Source organism: Crinia signifera, chromosome 6 (assembly GCF_055691185.1).
Source record: "Crinia signifera chromosome 6, ASM5569118v1, whole genome shotgun sequence".
Lineage (NCBI taxonomy): Eukaryota > Metazoa > Chordata > Amphibia > Anura > Myobatrachidae > Crinia > Crinia signifera.
In genome coordinates, this window is record NC_139222.1 from 92940072 (window position 1) to 92959880 (window position 19809).

At 43.6% G+C, this 19809-nt stretch overlaps 1 protein-coding gene across 2 annotated transcripts in view; it reads right to left on the minus strand.

Annotated features, from left to right (window-relative positions):
• Nucleotides 1-17978, minus strand: part of RIPOR3 (RIPOR family member 3) — a 155673-nt gene extending 137695 nt beyond the window's left edge. Inside the window, exon 1 of one of the 2 annotated variants that reach the window (XM_083146475.1) lies at nucleotides 17683-17978. The gene's annotated coding sequence lies outside the window, so the exon portion shown is untranslated. The remainder of the gene's footprint in view (nucleotides 1-17682) is intronic. The other variant, XM_083146474.1, reaches the window with a different exon arrangement.
• Between the last annotated feature and the right edge of the window lie 1831 nt (nucleotides 17979-19809).

Sequence of the window (19809 nt, forward strand, 5' to 3'; positions counted from 1 at the left end):
AACCCAGCTCTAATTTACCAGCTAAACTACCTTTGCCACCGACTCTAAAAAAGTTTGCACCCGCGTCATCATTTGAGCCACATTCCAACAACGCCAGCATTAAATCTTTTTCAAGAATGCTGGATGCAGGTTTACCTGATATAATAGATTGCTCCTCCAATGTCCACCCTAATCTCATGCCATCTGAACGGCTGGCATTACAAAATCTAAGCAACAACAAAAACCTCATTATTCGACAGGCGGACAAGGGTGGGGCTGTGGTCCTCCAGGATCTGTCCGATTATCATTTAGAAATAATGAGGCAACTGGCTGATGTCGACACTTATCGTCAGTTGACAGTTAATCCCACTCTACAATGTCGACAGAAATTGTCCAACATTCTTCAGATGGGCGTTGATGCTAAGATTATTTCCAAGGATATACAGATTATCTTAATGCCGGATTTTCCTATTACCCCGTGCCTGTACACACTCCCTAAAATTCACAAGGGTTTATCCCCTCCCCCGGGACGCCCGATTGTGTCGGCATGTGGGTCCTTGCTACAACCTTCAGCTACTTATCTGGACAGCCTTTTGCAGCCACTCATCAAGACACAACCGACTTTTCTTTTGGATACCACAACTTTTTTACAGATTCTTCACCAACTCCCCAATTTGCCCGACAATTGCCATTTGGCCACTATTGATGTGGTAAATTTGTACACTGTCATTCCACACTCCATGGGTCTTACTGCTTTGAGACATTTTCTTATTTCTTACAGTGATTCGGTGAAAATTGACTTTTTGGTTGAACTCATGGACTTAATTTTACACAACAATTTTTTCATCTGCAATAATATTTTTTATTTACAGCTACGGGGCTGTGCAATGGGCAGCTCCGTAGCTCCGTCATATGCCAATATCTTTATGTTTTCTGCTGTTTGATATTTTTTTGTCTGATTCTTTGGTTGCAGAGCATTTTATTGTATTCAAAAGGTATATAGATGACCTGTTTGCCATCTGGCAAGGTGACATCGCTTTATTGCACAATTTAATATCTCAACATAATACCACTAATAATGCAATTAAGTTTACCTTTGAGACCTCAAATGTGGAGGTCCATTTTCTAGATGTCAAGGTGACCCTTGCTTCAGGGAAAATTACTACCAGTGTGTACACCAAGACAACCGACCGTAACACCATGCTATCACCAACAAGTTGTCATCCCCGCAGTCTTGTCATGTCACTGCCATATTCTCAAATGTTGCGCTATTATCGCATTAATAGCGATCGCGCTAACTGCAATCTCCAGCTCGATGCTCTTATCGATAAATTTTTGGCACGTGGCTTTAATCGCCAAGACCTGTTGGCATGTAAAAATAAAGTCCTACAACTTAACCGTGAATCTTTATTACAATCTAGACCTAAAGATAAAACAATGTCTAAGATTATGCCCTGGGTTAATCGGTATAATGTTGTCTCCACCGATACGACCACCTTGGTCAAAAATAATTGGCCCTTGATTAAAAGTGACACGACTCTACCGCTTGGTGAGCATCGCATTATGCCCTGTTACTCTAAGGGTCGGAGTTTAAAGGACATTCTGGTTAAAACCAGTGTTTCCTTTGACCCTGCACCTCAAATCACGACATGGCTGGGTGTCAATAGAAAGAAAGGCTGTTTTAAATGTGCATGCACCACTTGCCAATTTCTCCTGACAGGTGATACCTTTAATCACCCCCACACTGGACAGGTTTTTAAAATCCGGCATTATTTAACCTGCAATTCTTCTTTTATTATTTACCAGTTGATTTGTCCGTGCAGTTTGTCTTATATAGGCAAAACCATTAGGAAATTTAAGGAGCGTATGACCATGCACAGAAGTACAATTCGACAGGCACTGATTTCTGGTGCCAGCGAACACCCTGTGGCGAGACATTTTGTCGAGCATAAACATCCTCTACATAGTCTTAGATATAGGATGATTGATTGGGTGCCTCCTAATATCCGTGGTGGGGACCGTGGTACCCAATTGTTGCGCTGCGAAGCGCGGTGGATACACCGCCTTAACACTATTGCGCCGAAAGGCCTTAATGAGCAAATCTCGTTTGCTGTCTTTCGCTAATGCTGCTATGTTTTTACATGTTTTTCTTGCTGCTATTATTGTATTGTCTTTTTTCCTCTTTATCAGTACTGTCTCTGTTGTATATACCGTAATTATGTTTATTGTTTGGTTTGAGCTGCTATGACATCGCTATATTTGCTCTTATCTATCTTGCAGTTGCTACATATTTTGTACATCTTATTGAGAAGTGAGTCTGAGATCGCGTGCAGACAGCGCTGCCTGCACGTTTTTGTAAAAGTCAGCCTGTGATTGTGTGCAGAGAGCGCTACCTGCCTTTATTTTTTCCAGCTCCCCCTTCCCACACTCTCTTGTAATTTTTGGTGTTTTTCCCTCAGTGAAGGAGCTGTCCTTATTTACCGTTTCTATGGTAACTCCACTCTCCATTCACTGTTCACTGGCTGAACAAGTGATGTCATCATATGGCGTCCTGTGGGCGTCGCCCCAATCCTTTGGTGTCTCAGCCTCACTCCTCTGGTGTAGTGTGCTATAAAGGTATGTTTTTATCTTTGTTTCTGTGTAACCTGACGAAAATTTGAAGAAATAAATTGAAACGTTGCTGCTATCTCCTGTTGGCTAGCTTTGTTCTGGATTATAATTGCCACGAGTGCCTCACCGCAAGATATATATATATATATATATATATATATATATATATATATATATATATATAGATACACACACACACACACACACACACACACACACACACACACACACACACACCCCCCAATGCAAGGATCACACTCACCTCCAATAGAAAAAAAAACAAATGCCGGGGTGCCAGCTCAGGTATCCAGAGAGTCCAGAACCAGTATATCATAAAGAAAAGGGAGGACCCTCACCAGTCTTCTTGCTTACCAAAGAAATTTATTCCAACATCCCAACAATACTAGAGTGCAATGTGCATGACAGTGGGCCATGGGCCGACGTTTCGATATACCTCCAGACCTTTTTCAAGGCCCCCACTCTCTCCTTTGCCTCGTGTCTGATCATTTGAGAGTGCTGCTGTCCCCATGATATTTCTACATTGAGGCAGTTCTTACTGTCTATTGGAGGACACCGCATTATTTGTGTTTTGGAGGCTTCAACCCCTTTTTTTGCTTGGAATGCCGCCCTCTACAATTACTAAACTATCTCCGATAGATGTCGTGGAATTTTTTCCTAGTTCCACGTGTGTAGTGAACGGCTTTGTGAAAGGTCAATGGTTCACCAGTGGCAAGGACATGCAGGACAATGCGGACAAGTGGATCCGTCAGCACCCCAGGAGTTTCTACACTGAAGCCATCCATATACTTGCACCCACCATCAGGGGTGCCCTAGAAAGTTCACACCTTTTGGGGCATGACAAAAATAGTCCAAGAAAAATACCTCACAGAGCAATCTCCATATTTAAAAAAAAAAAAAAAAAAAAAAACGGTGTTAGATTTATTTTTAAAACTTACCAAGGAGAAATCATGAGGCAAAGTTAGCAACAATCCAAATGGAGGCATCATCAATCCAATGAACCATCTGTGCTGATTATTTGTGTATTAAGGTGAGTGTGGAGTACCCGGTTTCTTTATTTGAGCATCTGGTCAAAGGCTACTGCACCCCGACATTGGAATGGCGTTTGCAGTCAGATATGTCCAGCCTACTGCTTCCGCCTATTGCCCAACACTGAATTGCCTCAGCTAGCCCTACCTAGCTGTGAATAGCAGCTTTGAACAGCAAGGGCTGGGCCATACTCTGCTGTCACAAAGCACACATTTCAGCTGTGAGGGGGCTGGAAAGAACTCAGCAAGAACGATTTATCTCATATTATAGTTCCCACCACCACCACACTAGAATTTGTTTTACATTGATACTGTAGGTAGCATCACTTTGACAAAATAGCAGCAGTTAAGTAATCAAGTACCACAGCATAACCAAGCATCCACTGCCTCACACACACACAAACTTGTGCTAGAATACGGAAAATCCCCTTTTAAGGACTCTTACTTGTGCATCAATATTTCCCCAAAACAACGGTGTCTGCAAATTCCTAAACAAGAATTCATTATCTAATTATTAATCTAGACAAGTAATTGCCACAAGAAACATGCATCATTTCCCCCAGAGAATACAAACACTCGGAACCATAAACCCCCTATTACAAAAATAAACATTAAAATGAGCTCAATGAACTCAAGGATAGTGACCAATGGGCACCAGGACCTTGTGGATGCAGGAAGCGGGAAATGTTATCAGTGCTCATGCAGATAATAGAAGAGCATGTTCTATCACATAATAAAAGGCTCCAATGTAACTTTCTACATGATAGCACAACATTCTACATTGCGATGGTTATCTTTACATTCATTATCATGAAGATAACAGACCCTTCAACAGTGCCCTTCTTAATTTATGCTTGCTGACATCTATGCTGAAACACCTTTCTCATAAATTACATTGGTAATATATTGCATAGCATCACATTTATTATTGCGTATATTATGCCAAGTTAATAGTTGCAAACAAATCCAATATTGCAGGCAGCAATGTTATTATCAATACTTGTTAAATTTCCCAAAATATATAGTTAATAATGTTAACTTAAAATATTTAAGCAAGCATGTCCACATATGGAGCAAGACACACCCTTAGGGTGGAGCTTGGCATGCCCCCCTCAATGCCACACTGTAATGTGACACCTCCAAGGTCATGCACACTAACACCTGTGGTGTTTTCCCAGTGTGCAAGACATTTATGTTTTATTAAACTTCTTGCATGAGTGAGTATGGTACGCATCTCCTAATGAAGACTTATCTGCCTTGGTAACTTGGGATCTATATATCACACGGTGATTCCGGAGGATTCAATACAAAAGATACCTTTATAGGTGTATCTCCTCTCACTTTCTTGTGAGTTGGGTACGGATTCTCTCTGAAATCACCGGGCTCTATTATAATAACCTTTTCAGTAACATTCCACTCTGATACATTGCATTTATATTCTTTTGCATGTACATCGAACACCGACTGAGGAACCTTTGTCTATTAATCGTGACAACAAATCCAGCGCCAACACGTTCATTTTCTTCTGTAATCTCCACCAGTGGGGATGCTGTTTTGGGGTCCGGCATTTCTGGAAAACAGAGTATCTGCCAACGGTATATATGTAACTGAGTGGCCAAATTATTATGACCACTTGACACTTATATGCAGATTGGCCATAACTTCACGTTGTTGCCACTAGAGGGCGAGATAACTATAGAAAGGATTAAATGAGTTTGAATGTGGGATGATTGTAGGCGCTCGAACAATCGAACCAGCATAAGCAAAACGGCTGCACTTGTAAAGTGTTTGAGAGCAGCAGTTATTAATGTTTAAGAGTGGATTACCAAGCAGAAAACCAGGTCTCAACGCCAGGCTTGTGGTCGTCACAGGCTACAGAATGCTCGATCTGTTAGGAGACTTGCCAGATTTGTCCAGTCCAACAGAAGAGCAACAGTATGTCAAATTGCCAGGAATCTTAATCAACGAGCAACTGCAAAGGTCTCCGTACGAACTGTTCGCTGCACATTACACCGTATAGGCTATGGAAGGCGACAACCTGTTCGAAAGCCTCTAATGTCTGCCTTGAATAAGAGCAGTTCGCAAAGGAGCACAAGTATTGGACAGAAGATGACTGGAAAAGGGTCATGTGATCTGATGAATCGTGTTTTCAATTACACCATGCAGATGGCAGGGTGCGAATTTGGAGAAAACAGCATGAAAGCATGGACCCCAACTGCAGTGCCACAACACGTCAAGCTGGTGGAGGCAATATTATGGTTTGGGGTATGTTTTCTTGGCATTGTGTGGATCCTTTGATTCCTGTGGAACAACATCTGAATGGCCAAGGGTATTTGAGTGTTATCGAAGATCAAGTACATCCTGTTATGTTAATGGTGTACCCTGCCGGGGATGGATACTTCCAGCAGGACAATGCTCCCTGTCATAAAGCTGGCATTGTCCGCAGATGGTTCGAAGAGCATGACAGAGACTTTACCTTGCTTAGTTGGCTTGCACAATCACCAGATCTCAATCCAATTGAAAATCTGTGGGATGAGATCGAATCTGGATCCATCAGGCAGCTGGATCCAGCACCATCAAATCTTAAGGAATTGGAAGGTGCGGTTCATCATGGTCTCAAATTCCTTATACCACCTACCAACATCTCATGCTCAACATCTCATCCCAGAGTCCATGCAGTATTAAAGGCAAAAGGTAGTCCAAAATTGTATTGAGGGGGTGGTCATAATAATTTGGCCACTCAGTATATATATATATTTTAGAAATACCCCATGTGATGTGACTGACGTGAATGTTCGAATAGGCTTTGTAAAAGCGCTGTGGAATGTGTGTGTGCTATATAAGAAACTTAATAATGTGATGGCAAAATCCCCTGGAGGATAGTGGTGTGGTACTTATGCCCAACTGATGCCCATGGGTGGAAGAAGACAATTACCCTATCAGTATGGTTGATGAGGACGCTTCTACAGATGTCCCTGTTTACATGTTAAAGTCTTGCATTCCTCAAGATCAGCGTCATTTTACTTGTGTGAAAGATCTAGAAAGAGAATTAGTAAAATTTCTAAAAACGAGATGTGGAGGTGTAGCCCACAATAACCCCTGTAAGGGGTAAAATATCCAATCAGTTCTGTGTATCATTTTATAGGATGCAATAGAGAAACGATATCTAGAATTATGTATTGTTGTGCATTGCAGAACCATTGTGGTGCTATAAAAATAAATAATAATAGATTCTGATTGGTTGCTATGGGAAACATCCCCACTTTTCACTTTTAGACGCTTTAGCAAAATTTCCCCCAGGTTTTAGCAATCATTCATCTAGATAGAACATTCTATGCGCAATGTGGCACTCTATGCAACACCTCCTGTTCCATTTAGACGTTTTAGCAAGCCTATCCCCTAATCTGGAATGTCAGGGAAGAACAAATCCATTGTAGAAGAAAACCAGACAAAGTAGCCTGCAGCACATCCATTGCTAGGGTCATAAGCTGCTGCGTTGCTAATGACTGTAAAGCTAGCCCTGTGCCTTTAAAGGAGTGACTTCAATGAAACACCCATATCTGGTAGTCTCATGACACTGAGCATCTTGCACGGATGTGATCTGCAGTGCCTCATGTTAAAATATGTAAGGTCCTTGCCCTGTCTGACAAGAAAAGGGGTAGATGACAGTCTAATTTTAGTCATGAAATAAACTAAAATAAAAACAGAGATCAGCAGAAAAAAAAGCGACTAAAACTGGGTATCCAATTAGATTGGATCTGTTTTTGGCCTGACATCATGATGTATGACTGATGGATGGTCATTATCAATACTCAAAGCACCATTATTGCGCAGGACTGAATTCTTGTATGAATTTTGCAGCAGCCTAATCCTTTAATCATTAAAAATGTTCAGAAGAGTAATTTTGCTCTACTAATGGAAATAACAAGATGTTCATGGCATCTGTACAATCCACATACTCCATGCTCACGAGCAGTACAACCACAACAAAATGTCCCTGTGAACCAATATCCCCAACTGCGATGATCATACACACATAGCCTTAACATCTAAAGGACTCTATACACTTGTGCGACTTCTCAAAGGGGGGGGGGGGGGTCGCACACAATCCCTCTAGAACCACCCAAGTATATGGTTCTTTTGCATGTGATCCCAGCAAGTGCTGCTGGAGGCTGTCCGATCTGACAAATCTTACGTGCAGCACTTGAGATCTAGGGGCTGATCCACCGACAGTCGGTATTCCGATGGTCGTATCTCTGACATCGTAAGACCAACTATCAGTAGCACGGCACAGATTATTTTCCCTTATGGGGTCCATGACCCCCCATTGAGGGAGAATACAACGGGTGGTGAGCACAGCTTGCCACCGAGCCCCCAAATGGTTGAATGCGCTCACCCCCCTGCCGGGCTCCTGAGATTTGGGATTCCTATGTCTGAGAAATGACCAGCAGATTCCCGACTGACAGTCAGTTATACCATAAACAGCTGCAGCACCCACAAGTATACACCACTGCTGTGTTCAATCAACAAACACAAATGCTCATGTCAGGCTACATGTGTGTACTGCACAAGATATACAGCTACCTCGTCCTCTTCCCCCGTTGTGCTTACATGACAGGCAAGGAAACACACCACTCTTGGCTCAAATATCTAAATAACGCTGGGTTTACATTTCAGGGTTTTGTAAACTCAAGGCATCTTTCAGTAAACACTTTGCAGCTCAATTCGCAAATAATAATAAATCTGCCAAACTAACTACTGACAGACTAAAATGACAAGATGGAAGGAACATTATTAAAACAGAAGACTGCTTGGTGCTGCAGCCACATAGATAAGGCCGCCATCCAGTAGGGTGAGGTATTGCATGCGGCACCCCACCAGCTCACCCGGCACCCTCAGGGCAGCTGGATCGCATACAATATATCATATGTGGGTAAGGGTTACGGGCTGCGACATATTCATGGCAGCCAGTTTGATCTGTGATTGCGATGCCAGGTGTGCAGGAACATGCCTCACATCGCAATCACAGGAAAAGGTCCTGCAATGTGTCACTTTTCATGTGATCAGTCGCAGCAATGCTTCGGAATCGCATAAAAAGTGGCCATATAGCACTAGTAGATGGCGGCCTATAGATTCACTTGTACTTGCAGGTCAAGGACGTCGCCAACAATCTTGATCTCTTTATGTAGACCGGACGATGCCTCGTACAAGTATTCTACCTTATACCCCACCTAAACTGATGGTTATTGACAAAGGGAACATGTGCTTGTAAGGACCTTTCCTATTGGTGGGATGCCAGGAATGTACACACTCCACCAGCAGCTATCTGATGTGTGCTAGAACCATTTATCTCATTTATGAGCCATGTATCATAGGGTCGACTGAATGAAGGTCGACATACATTAGGTTAACTACTACAGGTCTTAAGGTGTGTACACACTTGTACAATTTAGACTACATTACAATTATAGACTATCTGCATACAATTTAGACTATATAGTGCAGATCTGCACTATATAGTCTATGCAGCCAAGACTTTCTGGCTGCGATACGGGAGCGCGCATTGGGATTGCATCGGGATCACAAGGGTTAAAACCTGTGCGATCTGCATGCAATCCAGATGAGATATTGACTATATAGTCAAAATCTCATGCACATTGTACAAGTGTGTACACACCATTAGGTGGACACATGAAATAAGTCGACAGGAGTGGAAGGTCAACACATGCATTAGGTTGACAATGGGAAGGTCAAAAGTCCGACATGAGTTTTTCACTTTTGTCCCGAATGTCGACGTGTCTGTCCAATCTCTCTGCTGGGAACAAAGATCTGGTAATGTATGGGAGCATATGACAATCAACCACTCACTCACAAATGCTGGAAAATGGACAAAAACGATTGTTCGGATACATATGTTAAATCGTATGGCTTTCAATAATTTGTCTGAATGACCATTGACTGTTTTTGGAATAGAAATATTAAATCATCATTTGCTACCCTACATTGGTGTGGAAAAAAAGGAATAAATTCCTTTTGGAAGGAATTGCGCTAGGGAGAGTGAGAGCAGCTTGACGTTATATGGCAGAAAAAAGTACAAGGTTTAACAAGCGCTAAGGAAGGGGGGGTGGGTGGGTACCATAGATATAGAGTGGAGAAAATAGATAAAGTAGTGGTAAAACTGAGAATGATAAAGAAACAAGTAAAATTAAAAATAATAATAAAAATAAATGAATAAAATGCGACCAAGCTAATGTTTACACTCCTTATTGGAGTTGTGGAAGCAGTCCAGATGTTTGAGGAGAGTTAGGCTGGCTACCCTGCACTATGTTTGTACTGCCGCAAGACGCAGGCTTAGTAACTTTCTGGCGGGACTCCGGAGGATTTCACAAGTGACGTCAACTGCCGGCTTTTACCTTGCGCTTGTAGCGGCACTGGCGGGGCTTGCTCTGTGTCTCCGTCTGAGGGCTTCTGGCTTCAGGATGAAGTGACCTTTATAGTTATAGTTAATTGTCAAAATAAATTTGACATTCATTTTGAAACGCCAGCACTTTGTGTCCGTGTCTTTTTTATTAGATAAGTTTAGTTGTTAAGGTTAAGTTAAGGTTTATGGTCAACTGTAAAGTGTGGACCTGGGGATACCCGATGGCGAGTTTATGATCCATACCCAATTAACCTTAGTGAAACGTCGGGCGAAAAATTGCAGTTTTTAGATTTTACCCCAATATTTCGCCGATTGTTATTTTGTATTGTGCTATCACAATTGGATCACTCGATAAAAAAAAAAAAAAAAGTCAGCAAAATATTGGGAAAAATAGCTAAAAACTGCAGGTTTTAGCTCCCAGTGTTTTACTGGGGGTAATTGGATGCCCCCTATCAGTCCATTTCACTCAGATATCTACTTAGAAAAAAACTATTTATACAAAAGGATCGTAATTTGTTAAAGTCAACATTGATGCAAAGCCTTAAGCTAGGGAGCAAAAGTTAAGTCAGAAGACAAATTCCAAGCTTCCTTCCCTCTGGGCATTGGCACATTATCAGTTATCTACTCTGAAGCTGCATTATTGGCACCACCTACTGAACACTAAGGTCTCAAAATAGTAAGTATAGATGGAAGAAAAGTCTCAATTTACACCAATGCCATGCTGTGTTAGCTTGCTGACCCATGGGGACTCTCTTAAAAACACATTAATTACGATTGACCTGTATGGGAATTTTCAGACCTTAAGATCAACTGGGATGAGTCTTATTTTCCAAATAAACATAGGAGCCCTTCCAGCATTGGTGTAACCCTGCCAGCTCAAGTAGAAAAGTAAATTTAAATCTGTTGAGGTCACGGTAAGCTTAGCTCAAATAAAATATTTCAGACACAATCTATTGCCAATTATTCAGTAAAGGGAAGATAACTTCCAGTCCACTATCCTCACCCAGCAAAATGAATGTGGACAAATAAAAAGGCACATTTGCAAACTCTTTGATGCTTGAAAGACTGTGATCATTTATACAGACTCTGCTAGATCACTAAAATGTGAGGTAAAGCAGGTCAGGATATTCTTGTTATTTACAGGTAGTTCCTAGTATCCCAAAATTAGCTTGCTACCTCGGGTACCATCATTTCTGCAGTGACTTCAGCAGTAGATCTGAAAGCAAAGTAAAGCCCTGTACACACACATCGATTTGCTTTTGAGTCGATGTTAGATTTGATTTTCTATTAGATCTTTCCATTTGATTTGGCATTAGATATCGAATTCCATATACAATCATGGTACATTGTACACATTCGATTTACTAGATCGCATTCGATATTTCCTTGGCTGCACAGTAGATTTTTCCGTTCGATTTTGTGAAAACGGCAGCGCGCATCGAAAGTAGATCGAAAGTGACACAAAAACCATTTGATTTCATTTAGGATTCGATTTTGCTTCTATAAGCAAAATCGAATTGAAAATCGGGAAAAATCGATGCAAGTGTACAGGGCTTTAGCGGGATCTTTACACAATCCCTCAACACTTCTGAGGCTCATATGCTCTATACTATGGAGAACAACCAAATCTCTCTATTTATCCCTATATGGGGATAACAGGGCTTCACAAAACTGAGCTTTCTACCTTGTTGAAACTTTTAGATGCACACAAATATTGCTAATAGGTCAGTCACAGTAAAGGGACTCCCCAGAAGCTTGTGAAAGTACCAATTTCTCTGCAGTGACTAATGGTATACGGTCATTGGGTCGACACACAAAAGGTTGACATGCATTGGTTTGACCACTGGTCGACATGGCTTAGGTCAACACCTGAAATAGGTCGATATGCTTAAGTAGAAAGACAAGATATAAGCGATAATTCGCATATATCTAGAGAGCGCCACAGTTGGATGAATTCAATACAAATTTATGAATATAAAATAACACACAATAAAATTGTACAGACAATATAAGCTCATAGAAATACAAAAAAGTCAAAAGAATCGATATATTCGCACACACTCCTATTGACGATTTCAAGGGCTGTAATAGACAGCTGATTGTCCTTTAAATTGATCCTTAAATGGATTTGGGGAATTATAAATGTACTTAAATGTACGATATGCTTAAAGTCGACAGATTTGACATGTTTTTTTTACCTTTGTTTTTGAGCTGACAGGTGGTATTTCATGCCCTACCATCCACTAGGGCATGGCGGGGAATAGAATAGTGTGCCCGAAGCATGGGGAGTGCAGTGAGCCATGTGAGAGAATGCAGTGCACTGATGCATTGTGGAGACATTCAGGACAAAAAGAAAAATGAAGACCCATTTCGACCTTTTGACTGTTGACCTAGACCCTGTCAATATAATGCTCTTACTCCTCCCTATTTTATGCCCAATGTAAACATCCCTTTACTTAACATTGTAATGTAGCCTGTAGCCTATTCTTAGTCACCAAACTTAATTAAAATGTTTTTCATAATGCACACAGTGGAAAGAGTCGCCATTTTGAGGGTACAATAAATGTCTGATGTTCATGTTTATTGTTGCTACACAAACAACGTATTTTCATGTTTGAAGGGATTAAAACCATTTTTAGAAGTATTACACTGGGCACGATTTTGAGGCGGGTGCATAGCGGCTGTATTTGCAAAAAGCCACAGAAGTCAGATTTTATACCTTATGCCAATAGGTGTTGCTGTAGGGCTAATGCAAGGATTTGGTTACTTGCACCTGCCCCATCCTGGGTGCAGGACATCAGTCAGAACCAAGCTTTCCTTGCACTGTACATGCGACTCAGAGTAGCCAGGGAGTATAGCTGCACTCCCACGAGACAGGTCTCTTACGTACCACCACAGTGTTGCCAGCATGTTGGCAAACAGAGAGAAATCTGTCCACAATCTATCCGACTCGGAACTGGACAGAAACTTGCGTACATATGCGTCGGCACATTCACTGTTTACTAAACTTTGCTATTTCAAGTACAAATAAAATGAAGCTCATGCCAAGGTTTAACTTGGCATCAGATATACACACGAAATTCCAAACGGTCACACTCCGGGGTTGAGTCGGACATAGATGCAAACGCGTCGCTGTCATGTCTTTAGACTAATGCCGCTACAACGCTCTTTCCCAATGTAAATATGCATGTCCAAGGCCTGAGGCTGGGTATATACAGATGGAGCGAGCTCCATCTTTGCAGGGGCTGGCGAAATCACGCCAGGGAGCACGCATGCATGAGACGCACGTGCGCTTCATGGTGATGTAGCTACCCGCCACCATCACCGCCCAGAAACCCCTCCCCCCCCTAACCCTGCCTGTCTCCCTGAAGCGGAGATGGGCAGGGCCCAGCCGCCGAGAGACTGGGACGCGCTAATGGAGTTCCTCTCCGTCTGGCTCTCTCCAGCGGGGACGGTCTGGCGAGAGCCGGGCAAGAAAGTGTGTACCTAGCTAAAGGCAGGGCTGGCCAAGTTGGTCCTTGAGATCTACCCACAGTTTTCCAGACCATCTAGCTGGTGCACAGGTGTAGTCATTACTGTCACATTTCCAAACATGTGCTGCATTCATTTCTAACCAACACATTCTACAGATCCACAGGTGGTCCTGAAAACATGAACTCCTTGTAGATCTGTAATCCTTTCACATCACACATTTCTTGGTGACCCGCAATCTTTAGCTCCCCAGTCACCAGGGCAGGCATTCCCATCCACGGTCCTCAAGGCACACCAACAGTGCAGGGTTTAGTGATATCCAGGCTTCAGCACAGATGGTTAATCAGAATCCCTCAGATACTAATTAAGTCACCTGTGCTCAAGCCTGGATATCACTAAACCCTGCACTGTTGGTGTGCCTTGAGGACCGTGGTTGGGGATGCCTACACCAGGGTCTTTGACATCAGATGGGGAGCGGCAGTGCATCACTGGGGGCATGGGAGGAGGTAGCACTTGGAGCTGACCCTGTCTTCAAGTGCTGCCTTCCCCCTAGTGTGCATCCTGGATCTAAACCGTGATTAACTCTTCTTTAACCCGGGTAGGAATGTCAGTCCTGATCTAGTCGGTAGTGCTTCCAGCTTCGGTAAAGCATCAAGATCTGTAGGGACATGATCCATGCCACTATAAAACCCTGTACACATTGGCCTAGCCCCGCAGCTGCTGATATGGGTGACCTGGATATCGGCATTCGGCAGCATGGACCTCATTAATGATCCTCTCCCTCATCTGTACATACACAGGCGATGGAGGGTGGTGGTAAGGACCCATGGGAGTGCACATCGGCTGTCAAGCAGAGAATAGACACTGGGCGATATACTCAACACTATTGCTCAGAAGTGCCAAAATGTGCAATTTATCTCATTATATCGCCTAGTGTGTAGATGTTTCATAAATACCCCATGTACTAAAAGAGCTAAAGTAAAAGTCAATCAGCTCCTAATGACTTATTATAGGCTGAGTTTGAAAATGACAGTTAGAAGCAGATTGACTGGTGCTTTATTTCTCTCCACAGCTCAGTAAATAGACCCCTAAAGCCCCGTACACACGGGGGAGATATATTGCTCAATTTCTCCTTTTCATTAGCGACCAGAGATGGTCGCTGATGAAAGGGAACCTCTGCCGGCGGTGCCGCAGAGTTAGTCAGCAAGCTCCTGTGACCAGCGATTATAACAGGGCTGAAAACGGGAGCGCGCACCTGGCTATTTATCGCTGGGGCACACTCCCATCACTGGCAATATGGCCATATTTCCAGCAATTTCAGCCCCTATCGCCCCCGTTGCTTTAGGGCGAGATGTATCAAATGGAAAATGCGGTAAAACCCTGGTTTTACTGCATTTTCCAATGTATCAAAAATGATACCGCAGTGTAGGGTATCGCCACCTTTGGGTGGCGATACCCTATAGAAGCCTATGGGCTTCTTTTCGCCGCCCGCCGATGCAAACCCGCCCTCTCGCTTACCTTCCTGAAGGGTCCTCCTGGACCCTGGAAGGTAAAATCCTCCTCCCCCTAGTGACGCAGCCGGATGTCCTTCCGGCTGCAGGGGGGAGGAGGAGGCGCCGGGGACAGCCTGCTTAGCTGTCCCCGTCGTGAGGGATGCAGGAGCCGGCTGGGAGGTGACGGAGACCCCCCGCACACCACATTCCAGGTATCACGGGGTACCTCCGTCACCGCATCGCGATGCCAGCCGCATATGTTAGTACATATGCGGCGACATCGCGGCGGGGGGGCCGCGAAGGGCGGCAATGTATTTAAATACATCCCGCCCTTAGACTGTAAACCAGGCATTCCCAACCACGGTCCTCAAGGCACACCAACAGTGCAGGTTTTAGAGATATCCAGGCTTGAGCACAGGTGACTTAATTAGTATCTGAGGGATTCTGATTAAACCATCTGTGCTGAAGCCTGGATATCACTAAAGGTGCCCATACACGTTACAATTATTGTATACAATATCGCATCTCATCCGATCTCGGTTTTGCGATGAGATCTAGTACAAAAAGTATGTGCAGCACATACTTTTTGTACTAGATCTCATCTCATCGCAAAACCGATATGCAATGAGATGTGATATTGTATACAATAATTGTAACGTGTATGGGCACCTTTAAACCTGCACTGTTGGTGTGCCTTGAGGACCGTGGTTGGCAATGCCTGGTGTAAATGCACCTTTAATACTTGCACCTTCATTCACCGACTATAAAACATATCTCTGTGCATCCATTTAGCCAACCGTTACCATCCATATCTATACTACGACTCTGTACGTACAAACTCTGACGCATGCACCGTGTAACACCAATGCTCTGCTACTACCGGCATCACAATCAGGACCACTACGTTGTAACGGACTGCTAATGCTGACATGTGTTTGAGTAATAGTAGCCAGGCCTAGGCACAACAGTTGCCAGGTGTCAGTGCCAGCATTGAAAAGCTTGTCTGTGGAAATGTTCTTATTTCTCAGCACAAGTACATTATAATTCTTATTGTACAACAAATGTCATATGATTGTTATACCCGTGACTTTTAAAGTTAATCATAATTAGTATATATCAAAAGCCCCTCCCCAAAAAAGACACCTTAAACGATTGGCATTGTAGTTCCCCACGGGCCACAGAAAACCAATACTAATATGATTAGATGCGCTGACTCAGCAGCAATGGGTCACTGAATTGTATTTTAAAATGCTGGTAGAGTATTATTATATACCCGGGTATGGGTCATTGGGTCGACATGCATTGGGTCCACTACAAAAAGTCAAAACAATGGCTAGGTCAACACTCGAATGTTGACATAGTCGACATAGACAACAAGTGTACCACTGCTCTCGCTATGCTCGGCACACTGGGCCTTATTCTAGTTCACTCTTTCTGACAAAATCCTTCTTTGGATGACAAATCCATGTGCACTGCAGGTGGGGCAGATGTAACTTGTGCATAGAGAATTAGATTTGGGTGGGGTTTTACTTCAAAGTGAGATCTATATTGCAATGTAAAAATAAAGCAGTCTGTATTTACCCTGCACAGAAACAAAATAACTCACCCAAATCAAATTCTCTCTGCACATTTTACATCCGCCCCCCTGCAGTGCACATGGTTTTGTCCAGCTAAGAAGGAATTTGTCAGAAAGAGTGCACTAGAATAAGGCCCACTATTCTATTCTCCCTCCTGCAGTGTTTCCCAACCCAGGTCCTCAAGTACCCCCAACAGTGCACGTTTTGCAGGTCTCCTCACAGAATCACAGGCAAAATAATTAGCTCCACCTGTGGGTCTTTTAAAATGTGTCTGAATAATGAGTGCACCTCCCAGGTGACCTGGAAAACGTGCACTGTTGGGGGTACTTGAGGACCAGGGTTGGGAACCACTGCCCTAGTGGGTGGAAGGGCATGAAATACAGAATGTCAGCACATGTCGGCTGAAGAAAACGTAAAAAACTAATGTCAACATTTTGACTGTCGACCTAGCCATTGCCGACCTAATGTTTGTGTCAACATTCCAACCCTGTCTACCTTAGACATGTCAAACTAAGCCATTTTAACTTTCAGCGGTCAACACAATGCATGTTGACCAAATGACTGTATACCATATACTTGCTGTGTCACTGCAACTTAATAAAAAGCATGAAGATCCACAACCGAGCATGTTACGGCATCAAAAAGGATCATCCAATGTACAATCATAGGAACTGCCTTATACAGCCCATAATATGACCCATCAGAAGTCAGTGCTGTCAGGACACACTTCGAAACCCCATTGTAAAAAGCTCTTTACTACGAGAGCTTAATATTATAGCTGGAAACGATCTGCATAATCACATCATAAATGATAAATACATTCTGCCTATATTAAATACTTCAGGATGACAACAATAAGCAGCAAAACAACCCAATGAAAAAAAGTTAAGTAATGAAATAAATAAATATTTAGAGACTTTCACAACCAGAATTCTACTGGTGTGTGTGACCTGGGAAAATGTGGGTGCTGGCCACACTACGACGCCCAACATTCCACCAGAGAGTGACAGCGGGGAGAGTAGTACACATGGTATTACTCCACGTCTCAGCCATGTAGCTGCTATTGAGAGCGAAGACAAACTTACCCAAGTTTGCAGGCTGGTAGGCTCAGCCTGAACGTGCCTCTAGCTTAGGCTGCAATGGGTCCCCAGTGAAGAAGATGCGGTGCCTGGTCGTAGCTGTCATCCATGCAGCGCCCAGATAACAGCGTTATCATACAACAGGCAGCACGTCTATGTATTGCATGCAGGCAGGGGGAGCAAGGAGAGGTGGGAGGAGGGGTGCTGCTGCTGCGCTCTCCAAACTCTGGCGTGTACCTCTGTCACTCTGCCTGCCTGCCTTTTCCTTCCCCTCTTCATGTGGATACAATGTACCCCCCATCAATCCCTCCCCTGCTCTGCCCCCCCAAAATCTGGCATGGCGACTGGGAAAGTGCAGCTAATTGGAAGGACATGCACTGAGTACTGTGTCAGGAGCCCTCTGCTATTAATCAGAGACCATATGACTGCAATGGTGTGTGTAAAGGCATGGGGGGGGGGGGGGATCACAGAGGGTATTTTTTTTTTTTTTTTTTTGCCTGTTTACTAGGATTTTTGCACAATGCCTTCTCCATGCTAATCACAAACAGGCGTCCCAGGGAAAAAAACACACCTCCCCCCATATGCCTTTAAAGGAATTTATTCTGCACTGGTACACCCTTTCATTGCCAGGGTGTAACCCAAGGCCAATATCAGGACTATAGAAGTCTGACACTTCCAAGTTTTATTCTGTACAGACCACAAAACAGTTACATCAAAGCCTACTTGGGAATACTCACTAGCTGCATACTGCTGCCTGTCAATCCCAGTTAAGCGGTCTGTGCAAAGGGACAGGGTTAGCATGTGTGCAAAGCAATTATTGCTGGGATTCCCTTGTGGGCTGCTCATTTTTATGTTGGACGATTCAAATCTGCAGGTTCCTTTAGCTGCTAATACAAACGGGTATGGATCATTTGGTCGAGCATAAATTGGTCGACATGCTTAAAAGTTGACATGGGTGTAGGTCGTAGGGTGACCAACTCATCCCTTTAATCCGGGACACATTAATTACACAGGTTCTGTGGCAGTTTAAAACCAGGTGAAATGGAGTCTTGAGGTGTGGCAGTTTAAAACCAGGTGAAAGCCAGCCACAGAACCTGTGTAATTAATGTGTGTCCCGGATTAAAGGGATGAGTTGGTCACCTAGTTAGTAGGTCGGCAGGTCGTTAGTATATAAGCATACCTCCCAACATGACCCTCTCCAGGAGGGACACAATGCTCTGCTTCTGCACTTTCCTCTTAATGTATGATTGCCATCACCTGTGTTGAAGCATACCTCCCAACTTCTGTCAGTATGAAATAGGGACACTCGCGCGGTGAAGCCGCGCGAGCGCCCGAAAAGGGGGCGGAGCGTATTCAAATGAGGGCGCGGCTTATGCTAATTAGCCGAGACCTCATTTTCATACGAGAATAGACGCTGTGCGCATGCGCACAGCATCTATTCTACTAGATTGGGGGGTCTCCCAACTGTCACCCCCCCCGCAGCGGGACAATGCCTGCCGCGGGTGGGACAGCGGGACAGGACCCGAAAATCGGGACTGTCCCTCTAAAATCGTGACAGTTGGGAGGTATGGTTGAAGCACCTTTCTTATAAATATTATAGTAAGGGACTAGTTAAAACCGGAACAGACTCAGTACATCAAATATGCCTGTGACAGCTGTCACTGAGGAGATGGTGAAAGAGAGATTACAGCATCCCCGTATGGTTTGGACCATTCTGGTTTTTTACTTCATCACCAGACCATACAGGGAGACTGTAATCTCTCCCTCCTCATCTCCCTGGTGAGAGGTGCCACTGGACAGACACCCACCCACCCCTCTCTCCCCCTGGAAGGACACTACAAGCTCCACAATGACAGAGTCTGATGAATGGAGCCTTTCCGGTATTCCGGGGTCTGTTTCAGTTTTTACCCATTCCCTTATAGCACTGCAATAAGAATTGATGGTGACTGTAGGTGTATGAAGCAGTGATAAGTGAGGAGAAGTGAGCCAGAGGAGAAGTGCCCAATGGCAACCAATCAGCACTGAAGTAACAACTATAATTTGCATAAATTTTAAATTATACAGAGCAGCTGATTGGTTGCCATGGGCCTCTTCTCCTATGGCTCACTTCTCCCTTATCACTGCTTTAAACAG